Source organism: Lemur catta, chromosome 1, assembly GCF_020740605.2.
Source record: "Lemur catta isolate mLemCat1 chromosome 1, mLemCat1.pri, whole genome shotgun sequence".
Taxonomy (NCBI): domain Eukaryota; kingdom Metazoa; phylum Chordata; class Mammalia; order Primates; family Lemuridae; genus Lemur; species Lemur catta.
Genome location: NC_059128.1, coordinates 58,713,140 through 58,723,936, shown reverse-complemented (window position 1 = coordinate 58,723,936; position 10,797 = coordinate 58,713,140). Strand labels below are relative to the sequence as shown.

General features: G+C 40.6%; 1 protein-coding gene across 3 annotated transcripts in view; it reads left to right on the top strand.

The window, feature by feature from the left end:
- The first annotated feature begins 5,614 nt into the window (after nucleotides 1-5,614).
- Nucleotides 5,615-10,797, top strand: part of ARHGAP5 (Rho GTPase activating protein 5) — a 68,859-nt gene continuing 63,676 nt past the window's right edge. For 2 of the 3 annotated variants that reach the window (XM_045569047.1, XM_045569021.1), the window contains exon 1: nucleotides 5,922-6,072. The gene's annotated coding sequence lies outside the window, so the exon portion shown is untranslated. Of the gene's footprint in view, nucleotides 5,695-5,921; nucleotides 6,073-10,797 lie in introns of those variants that run through there. The other variant, XM_045569038.1, reaches the window with a different exon arrangement.

The following is a 10,797-nucleotide window of genomic DNA, read 5'->3' as shown; positions in this document are numbered from 1 at the left end:
CACTATAAAATAAATGTATATGAAAGAAGCTATCTGTCCATCAGAAAAATCACATTGTAATTTGAGAAATATAGCTATACAGATGCTTCTTGACTTACAATGGGGTTACGTCTCAATAAACCCATCATAAGTTCAAAATATCATAAAGTCGAAAATGCATATAATATATCCAACCTACTGAACATTATAGCTTAGGCTAGCCTACATTAAACATGCTCAGCACACTTACAATAGCCTATAGTTGGCCAAAATCATCTAACATAAAGCCTATTTTATAATAAAGTGTTGAATATCTCATGTAATGTACTAAACACTGTACTGAAAGTGAAAAACAGAATGGTTGAAGTTACGGATGCTCAAAGTTCAATTTCTACTGAATGCTATCACTTTTACACTATTCTTCAAAAAGCCAAAAATCATTAAGTTGAATGAACCATTGTAAGTCAGTGACCATCTATATTTAGAAGTACATATATATTTATTGAACTAGAAGAATAGCTATAGTATTTTTGGCTTTTTGAAGAAAATGCAGAAACATAGATTGACAGAATAGGTATTTACCATCTATTGTATTTTATAATAATAGAGAAAACTGACAGAAATGTAATCGTGAAGTGATTAGCCACCTTATTGTTGATTTCAGAAACTCTTATTCTGCACCAGTGTTTTAGAATGTTTCCTGATGTTTCAGACCCATAGTTATTTGTTGCTAGTAACTCACATTTACCTACTAGAGAGATGTTATGTGGAAACGTGTGGGTTATACTGGGGAAAGACATCTAACTCGACTTTCACAGGCTAATTCAGCAATTTCTTTAAAAGATTTGTATTTTCCAAAGTGATTATCTCAGCTGGCACTTCAAAATATAATCTAAAGCCTTCTGTTAGCAATAAATCCACAGAAATCCATAAAACCTAGAGTGTTTCATATTATTATCATCAAACATTTATTGAGCTCTCTACTAATGATCTTCTAGTTATTGTATAGAGCCAAACGTTTATTTGTTATTCCTACCTAGAGGGGCTCACAATCTAAATTTGGTCTAAAGAGAGTGGGAAATTCACAAAAGTTATGTTCATATAGTTAAATAGTCAAGCAATACAAGTTCCTGTTTCCCATTGTAATGATTTACAAATGACAGTGGTAACAATCTCAAAGAGAGAATTCAGATCCTTCAGTTAGCAACCCTTGCAATTATTTTTTAGCTTTATGGGGTTAACCTTATTGGGGTTGATTAAATTCAAGCTGCGATCTTTCATAAAAACTCAATGGAGGGTCCAGATGGCCCAACAATACCTCCTTTTGTGAGAGAAAATAATTTGAAGACTTTTGTCTAATTAAAATATTTGTGCTGGTGGGACCTGAATGAATTGTTATTCCTTTAAAAGGAGTCTGCATTACAAATAATCTTTATAAAATACTAATTATTTAAAAATAGATTGCCACTTTCACTATTTCAGTTATGTCCTAGGACCACAGTGGCATGAGCATGACATTTTCAAGCTAGACTCTGATACCATCTTTGGGATTTTGGTCTGAAAATACAATTCTGGAAAATCAACAGAACAAGGCTCTATGGAACAAAATGGCAGGAAGGTCAATGCATTACTTTCCTCCTGTTCCAGTCCCACGCTCACAATTACCTTAACTCTTGTCAAAATATTTTCTACAGTTACAGCCAAGACATAATTAGCACCTTTTCTTCATGTTGAAAATATCATTGGTAGCCATAAAACAAATTTGGGGAAAGCACTTAAGCACCTTAACTCAGCAGATGGCTACAGTGGATTGGAATACCATGATTTGCCTACCTGTAGGAACAACACACCATCTTATCCTGCCATCCGCCTTTCCTCCAGTAGTCCTAACTGTATGAGACAGGAACAAAAACAGAAGTCTAGGCAGGAGGTGGGGATAAAGTAGGGGGTAGAAATGAGTTGTGAAATGCTATAGGAAATTAAACAAATAGTCTTACCTGTACTTTGATTATTTAATTACATCATTATTCTCCAACTTCTTTGCATATTTTATCTGTAATCAAGGTGATATTCTGAGGTAGTTTATTCTCCAAAACCCTGTTGTATCAAAGAGGCAAAAGTATTGGTCAATTTTGTCGTGGGTGGAAAGGCCCTTTATTTGGCTTTTTATATGTTCTTGGTTGAGGCTACAGAAGCCAAAGTTGTTATGATAAAAGATTTCCAGCAGGGGGTGCAGCCGCTTCTATAGGGTAAATTCTTTTGAAGCTACATCACATGCAGCAGTTGAATATTGCGGTGTTACCGTTGATGGTAGAAGCTGGATTATGATACCATTTTTTTTTAATGACTGCCATGTCTTTTGATCTAAAAGAGACCATGCATATTAATACTTTATTAGAATGTGTTGAAGAACTAGAAATTTGCGAAGAAAATTTAAATTAAAAACCTAAAATGCCTGACAAATCTCATTCTGCTAATTTTTTCAAAGTAAACGATGAACAAAGCTTCGGGTAATTTTAATTACCCAGTACAGCAGAACGTATGCTTAAATTTTTTATTCTAGATAAGAAGAGTAGTGAATCTGAGAGGGCTTGGTAATATTGATTCCATTTCGCCCTCATATTTGCATGTGTGTGTATATGTGTGTACGTGTGTGTGTGTGTGTGTGTGTGTGTGTGTGTAAAAAGAATAAATTCATCATCTTTTCAAAATCTCTTCTTTTGGGTGGGGTGGGTTTTTACAGCTTTTTCTCTGAAGGCATGGCTCCTGATCAATTTTAAAAGATGCCATTTTATCCTTTGTTTTTTCCCTTGCTTTTTAATGCCTTTTATTTATGATACATAAGCATTATCAACCACAGAATTTTGACCCCCAATTCCCATTTTCATATTTTTATTGGTACAAAAAACTGTATATTTTCTTTTTTGAGAAGAGCAAATAATATAAAAAAAATAAAAGTGATAACTTATTTGTACAGGTAAGCAGCTTTAGACTATTAGTATTAATAAGATGCAAAGTCCTACATTTCTAGGTTCCCTAAATCAAGATGGATGATAATGTCAGCTATGAAAATTGTTTGAAAATCACAACTTTTTTTTTTTAACATTTTCTGGTGTTTTCATTATGAGAAAATGCAATTTCAAGTCCTCCCCCTCATCCTGTCCTGTAACTGAAAATCATACCTTTTTAAATTTTTTTTGTTTGTTTTTTGTTTTTTTTTTAGACACAGTCTCACTCTATTGCCCGGGCTAGAGTGCCATGGTGTCAGCCTAGCTCACAGCAACCTCAGACTCCTGGGATCAAGCAATCGTACTGCCTCAGCCTCTTGAGTAGCTGGGACTACAGGCATACGCCACCATGCCTGGCTAATTTTTTCTATATATTTTTAGTTGTCCAGCTAATTCCTTTCTATATTTTTAGTAGAGACAGGGTCTCACTCTTGCTCAGGCTGGTCTGAAACTCCTGAGCTCCAAGGATCCTCCTGCCTTGGCCTCCCAGAGTGCTAGGATTAACATGTTCATGATTACTAAAATTTCTGGTTATTTAGGAAATGATTTTTAAGGTATCTTTAGGATAGACACTCTATAGTACTTAACATTTTACTCAGGTTATACCTTTGAATTGGCTTCATGTATTTTTAAGCACTTTTTTACAAAGATCAAAAATACATTTAAATGCATTAACCTTATTCCTATATAAGTGGTGCAGATACTTATGGCATTAGTACCACATTTTGGTTGTTGGACCCTCTCTCCCCAATTTCCTTCTTTTCTCTTTTTCTTCTTTTCCTCCTCTGTTTACTTTCATTGCAAGTTTTCTTCAAAGTCCCTCTTCCTAGCCTAAAGTTTGTAACTGAAAGAATTAAGTACCTACAGACCTTACTTAACCTACTCTTATTTAACCTATTCAGTAGGTAGCATTCAGATGCAAGGGAGTGGCTGGAGTAAGGAATTCTAGTCATGACTTTTTAAACTTAGGGAATAAGATATATACAAAAATTAGAAATGTCTCTCCTGCCTTTATCTATTAAGTTTACCTTTGAAAAATATAGAGAGTAGAGGCGCAGGGGAATGGAATAAACGAACAGAACTTCTGCTGGAATATTGTGACAGATTTACTGACAAATATTTTCTAACAGATTTTTACCAACAGGCAGTTTTTGTTTTCTTTACTGACAGACCATAAATATACTTCTGGTTGGCAGCAGCTGCATCATTATAACACTAAAAAGCAACCTTGGCTAACTTCAGTACCTTATGTAGCATAAGAAATAAAGAATATCTTGAATTTAAAAGACTTTTTATATGTTAACTTTACTGATGATAAACTATTTTCAATGCAGGAAATAAATCTTTCCCCAAAAAGAAATTCAACACCAATTATTTCTTCCTTTTAGACTTAACAATTTGGGGTAGATTTGTGTTTTTGCTCATTCTTTTATCTGCTGGCAACTGTTTTTAGACCTCTGTGTAAGGCAGATTCTGATGACCTTGGGAAAGTCACAGGACTTGAGTTTCTTCAATGATAGAAGCAAAGGCAGTGGTTTCCACCGTCCTTTTTCCTTCACCATTGACTGTCAATGCCCTGATGAGAAATCCATCGAAAGCCCAGTGTCCTGCACCCCAAACTTGTGCAATTTCTAGAAGTCTCAAAAAATATTGAATATATTTAAGGCAGTATAATAAAAGCAGGTGGCCGATAAGTTCCTAAAGTTGGGCTGATAGTGGTGTCAGCAGGGGTCTTTTGGACCACTCAACTCCACCCCAAGTCTTGACATCTTGCTCAACTTCCACTGAAGAACGGACTGAATCAAGGGCTTGCGTCCCTGTGCCATGTCAACGGAGAAATGGACTCCTCTTCTTGCTCCCGTGGAGTTTTGCCTTATGGGTCTGTGTGGCACCAGGTCTTGGGCGAGTGATCCCCCGCCAGAAAACTGGCTGCACACAGAGGAGCATGCATACAGGCAAGCATGTCCCTGCGAACGAGTTTGGGAGCATATTTTCCTCCCTTTCATTCTTTAATGCTCAGAGACCATAGGCGGATTTATCTAGAAGCATTCGGTGCCCATGCCATGTTTTGCAACGGCTAGCACAGAAGGTTTCTTTGCAGTATTGTGGTGTGCTCTGAGTTACGACCAGAAACCGGAACACAAGGAAAGGGTTAGAAAGCAGAGGAAGTTCGGGGACGACGGTGCTCTGGACTGCACGACAGCAGCTTCTAAGGCGTAGAGGATAGGGTGGGTGGAGGAGGAGCAGAGCACGGAGAAAGGGGAAAGCTGAAGAAAAATACTCACGCCAATGGGTAAAAGGGAAAAGGTGAGAAGGAATGGAGTAGGAGAGGGAACCAATGGGCGGGAGAGGCGGAGGAAGAAGGGGGAGGGGCAGAAGCCAATGGGGGAGCGGGGGAAAGGAGGGAGTGGGGACGCGAGCGAGGACGCGGCCTCGCGCGCTCGCTCCCCTCCCTCAGGCTGGAGCGCTCGCGCCTTCCCAGGCTCCCGGGAGACGAGGGCAGGGGCGGGGCCGTGCCGAGCGCGCGGCGCGACTGGCGTCTCGAGGTGAGGGCGGCGGGGGCGGGGGATTGTGGGGCTGGCGGCGCGGGCGCGCGACTGCGCGCGCGCGGCCAGTCCAGGCTGCGGCGCCGCTCCGCCCCCGGCCGGGTGTGTGGCTACGCGCGCGCGCGTGCGTTCCGGCGGTGCGCGCCGGGAGAGATGCTGAGGTAAAGTTCGGGAGAGAGGGAGAGATCCGTCAGCGAGAGGGAGCCCGAGTGGCCGCCATTACTGAGCCCGGCGCGGCAGCGGGCGCAGGGGAAGGGGGGAGGGACGGGGCCGCCGCTGGTGGCGGGGAGGGAGGGCGGGTGGGTTACCGGGCAGCGGGCGCTGGAGGGCTGGGGTTTCGGGGCGTGTGAGTTGCGGGGGGGGTGGGGGGAGGTGGCTGAAGGGACGCGGCGCTCGGTGAGCGCGCCGGGGAAGAGAGGCGAGCAGAGAGTGGAGGAGGAGGCGGCGGCGGCGGGAGCGCTCCCCAGGAATGTCGCTGCCGCCGCCACCGCCGGGGCTACTGCCGTTGAGGAGGAGACGAAGGAGACCGACGCTGTTAGGTAGGACCTTGCGGCCCCCTGCTCCTCCGGGCCCGCCCGCCCCCTCCCCGCCCGGACAGGGACCCTCCCTCGGCCGGCTGCCCCGCTCGGTCGCCGCCGCCGGCTGTGACCAGTTGAAGGGGCTGGGGCCCCGCGGCCACCGAGGGGAGCCTGGCGCGGCGCTCGGTCCTCACAGGCCGGGCGGGGAGCAGCTGCTGCGGCGGGATACGGTCGGCGTGAAGGGCAGGGAGGCCGGGGGAGGGGGTGCTTTCTCCACAGGTGACGGGGCCGGGACCGGCGGAGGCCTGGTGGGGGCCGGGGACCGCGACAGGCTTCCGCTCTCGCTCGCCGCCCTCCCTTGCCCGGGTCTCGGGTGGTACGTGGGGAAGGAAGGTGGCGGTGTCTGCAGGCCGGCTTGCTGCTGTTAACGAGTTCCACCTGGAAGGGGGAGAGAGGGCGGGCGCGGATTCTGGGAAACATAACCTCGGTTGCAAACTTAAACGCTTTTCAGGGGGATCGGCCCTTTTCACTTTTTCCTTATCTCCCGGACTCCTCCCTGGGTTCTCTTCACCAATTTTCCATCTGCTGCTAAAGCTTGGGGTAAGGTATGAGAAGTTGCACTGCGCAACCGAAATACAGAGTCCTACCGGTTGACTGCGACTGGATTGAGGCTTTGATACTGAGTTTTCGCTGGAATAACCTCTAGATTCTTCCTCTGTTTCCACTAAAGAAAAGTATCGGGGTGGGGGTGGGGAGGCGCGGGAGCGCGCGCGCACTTACCCACACAGAAATGCGCTCACTGCCTCACCCTCCCTCCGCAGCGTTGTTAGAAATGCTAGTGAAGTGGAGGCCCGGGGTGTAGCTGAGGCTGAAAGGTGCTCGCAAGTAAGGGCAAACTGTTAGGACGTCTAGTAAAATTCCGAGAAAGTTGTAGGGGAGACGCTTATACTTTTACCACATCATAGAAATCCGGCTTTGCCAGTGTTTAGTAAAGGGGAATTTAAATGTTTTAAAGCAGGCCAAGATAGGCAGACAGATGGGTTTGTGCACGCGTTTTTAAGTTTAAATTCCCATCAATAATTTGCTTTTTCCTTTGTGATAGGTAGGAAACCAGGACAACATTTTATTAATAAAAAATGTTCAGGTGTAAAACAGTGAACTGCGTCCCTGTATTTGCTAGCTAGTCCTCGCTTATGCTGCCTTCTACAGGTGTTGTGGGGGAGGGGGGAGTGTTGCCAGTTCCACTTAAATCCCAAACCAACGTTCACTTAGAACAGAATGTTAGAGGATGTTTATCTGTAATGAGTATCTCATGCACTTCGTGGAAGATTTCTTTAAATTGCCGTTTGAAATGGTTCTAACAAAAATGAATCTAGATGGAACTGTTTGAAATTCGGAATAATATTTGGTTTAGACATATATTAATGTGTTTGGAAATTTTTACTGTCAATTCCAGTTTATTTGTAGTTTGATAAAATGGTACTCTTATTCGGTATTTTTAGATAAATACACTGTGTAGGTAATCTGGGTAGTTTCCAGAATAAGGTTTTGCTTTCAATTTAAATTCCTTTCTCATTCTCTTTCATCTGTACTTTGTAATTGACCCCATTTCTTGCATCTATGGTGCATAAAGCAGAGGAAGAGAGTGGATAAGCGTGGGTCACCAAAAACTTGGAAAGACAAATTATGACTAAACAGTGCAATGACAGGCTGGGCATACATATGCTTTTAACTTTCAAAAAATAGCACTATTGATCTGATAGACTTAAAGCAGAATCAGTCAGACGGTACAGATGATTAGATAACTATCGATTTGGTTGTCTTGTGTAGGCTACATTTTTAACCCAGGTCAGCATGTCTTACTTTACCATTCTTTGTATATTAATTATTAAGAGCATTGAGGAGTGGGGTGTTACACTTTGATATAAGAATTGTCACAGAATTGTTATTTTTATCAACTTTTTAGTGTCCCTCCTCCCATTTAAAGTACTTTAGCAATTTTAAAAATGTATTGGAAAATTAATATCTGAATTCCTTCACGTGGTTCTTATTCTAAATGTTTTGAAAATCATTTCCCCTTCCTTTTTTTGTTTGAAAGGGAGATTTTAGTACAGTGATTGTTTTGGAGAAAATGAATTATTTTGACCTTGAAGGTTAAGATTTTTTTAGGGAATAAAATATCGTATTTACATTCCTTTTTTGGATTTGAGGTTATGATACAGCTTAAAATAATAGCTTTGTCACTCTTTTAATTGAAGAAAAAGTTAATGTCTTGTGAAGACTGTACTAAGTTTTTTCAACATTAAACAGGACTTGAGGTAAGTTTTGGTCTTTAGTATTCATTTCTTAAATATGAAATGGCATAGAGATTTTTCTTGTTAGCTACACAGTAAGTTTTGTCACAACTGCAGTTTCCATAGGTACTATTTTAAGAACTATTTGGGCTGTAAAATCCGTAGTTTTTTCTTTGCACATCAAGAAGGTATGGTATAGTATAACTGACTCAAGAAGCATTGTATAGCGTTCTGTTTTAGTTATGCCTGTGTTCCTAAAAGATGTTTGTAATATACTTTTAAAGTACACCAGGGGAATTTGATTTCTAAAAGAACTACAAAGAAACTTTGATCCAAAGTGATGCATTATTTGGTAATTTGAGTAATCAAGCTCTTCCTTGCTTAAGTGCAGACTTTTGTCGATCATTTTATCAAACTATGAAAAACCACATTAGAAATTAAGAAAAGTCGTTCAACACTAAGAATTTTAAGTATGAACTTTAATTGGTTTTCAAACTCTGTTCCTTGGATTCCTATGGTTTTTTTCCCCTAGATTCCTTGAGACTTCCTCTGACCACCCACCCTCCCTAACAAGGGCAGCTTCTATTTTTGTCTGTTAAGTGTCTCGTACTTAAATATAAGAATTCCTTTAAAAAAAAAAAGTTCATCTTCATTTAAAAAATTGTAAAGCCCCTGATTTTTTATTCATTAATTCAGATTACTTTTATACAGATCTTACTGTGTGACTGACCCTGGGAATACCCAGAAAAATTAGAGATATAGTGTAGCTCAAGCTTTAGTTGGAGAGGTAGTAACTATAAAGGAGTAAATAGTTAAAAGTACTAAGAGATGCAGAAAAGAGAACACCTATTTTTGTCAAGGCCTCTTTGAGAATTCTTCACAGAAGAGACATTTTAATTTGAGTTTTAACTGCTAGCAGGGATTTGAATGTAAGAGAAACAAAAAAGGATAGTCTTTTTTTCCTCCCACTATATTTTAGAAGCTGACTGTCCGCATGCCTTAGGTTCGCAGTGAAATGAAACAGATTGTTAATGTTTGCTCATATCTGTGTATTTTACTTCTCAGAATTAGAGCTATTACTTGTGAAAAGGATTTATGCATAACTTTGTAATTATGTGGTTAAAATATGACTAGTATATGTCACTTGGTTAGATTCTCAAGCTTTTCATCATGAAGAATTGATGGTAAAAGTGAGTTTTCATTTTTCTAGCTTCAGATTAGATTTAGCCTATTTATTACCCCTGACCAATATTTTATTGAGCAGCTGGACACTGTGAGTGGTACAAGAAGTATAAAATATTGCTCCCTTAATAGAGCTATTACTTTCATGAAGACAGAGCATGACAGCGTAGGAATTTGGGCTGTATACAGGGTAATACATACTGATTTAAAAATTGGTGTAAAGGAATTTAGATAAAGGAGATGCTACTTGTAAGAAGCATAGGATTGGGATACTAAGGGGGAAAAAGACATTTAGCTAAATTAATGACTGTGTGGGCCAAAAGCACAGGGAAGAGGACAGATTGACAGGTAAGGAGAAAATACAAAATAAAAATATAATCAGTTTGTATCTTATGAACCAGAGTGAAAGATTTGGGAAAGTGTTAACACAGGAGTAATAGAAAGGGTGATGGAGAAATAAACAGCGATTGGCATAATTATCTGTCCTAGTTGCTGTATTTGGCATTGTCAAACAACCTTGAAAAAATTCTTGCCTTGCCATCTTATACGGTATAGTTTGTTCAGTTTCTTCCTGTTGGTTATGTCCTCTGATTCAAAATAGTATGTTTCTTTATATACTTTTCAGAGCCAAGGTAATACCTCTTCTTTGTAAGGAACTACTAGAAAATTAACATTCCTATGATTGGGGAATTGAAAGATCAGATTTTTATTCCTCTTTATTAACCAAATATGTAATTCTTCAGATGTTTCTTTATAAAATAAGAGTATTAAATCAAATGGTCTTTTAGATAATTTTCTGAAGTTTGTTACCTTGAAATTTTAAATTACTAAGCTTGACCTTGCCTCATTTCATTACTGAAGTTTCATTTGTCTTTGGAAATAACACCTGAAACTCAGGTGATACCACCATCTGTTGCTAAAACTGATTAGTTTTTCATTAGGAAACACTCATTTATCTTTTATTTCTTATATCTAGTAGCCAGTCACCAAACTCTCTCGCTTGAATTGCTCTTTTCGATTCTATTATAGTAGTTCAGATGCTTTGAGGCTGTAGTACTTGTGTATCTCTTGGGCTTTGTGCTCCACGAAGTCCAATCTTATATTCCACTTCTAGACTAATCTGTAGTGGCTCCTTATTGCCTATTACAAGGTATAACACCTGTTTGCCCTTGAAGACCTGTAGTCATATCTTACATGTTCAACCATATTTCTCCACTTTCCACCATGCCTACAATGCTCAACTACTCCACCCTAATCACACACCTGGAAT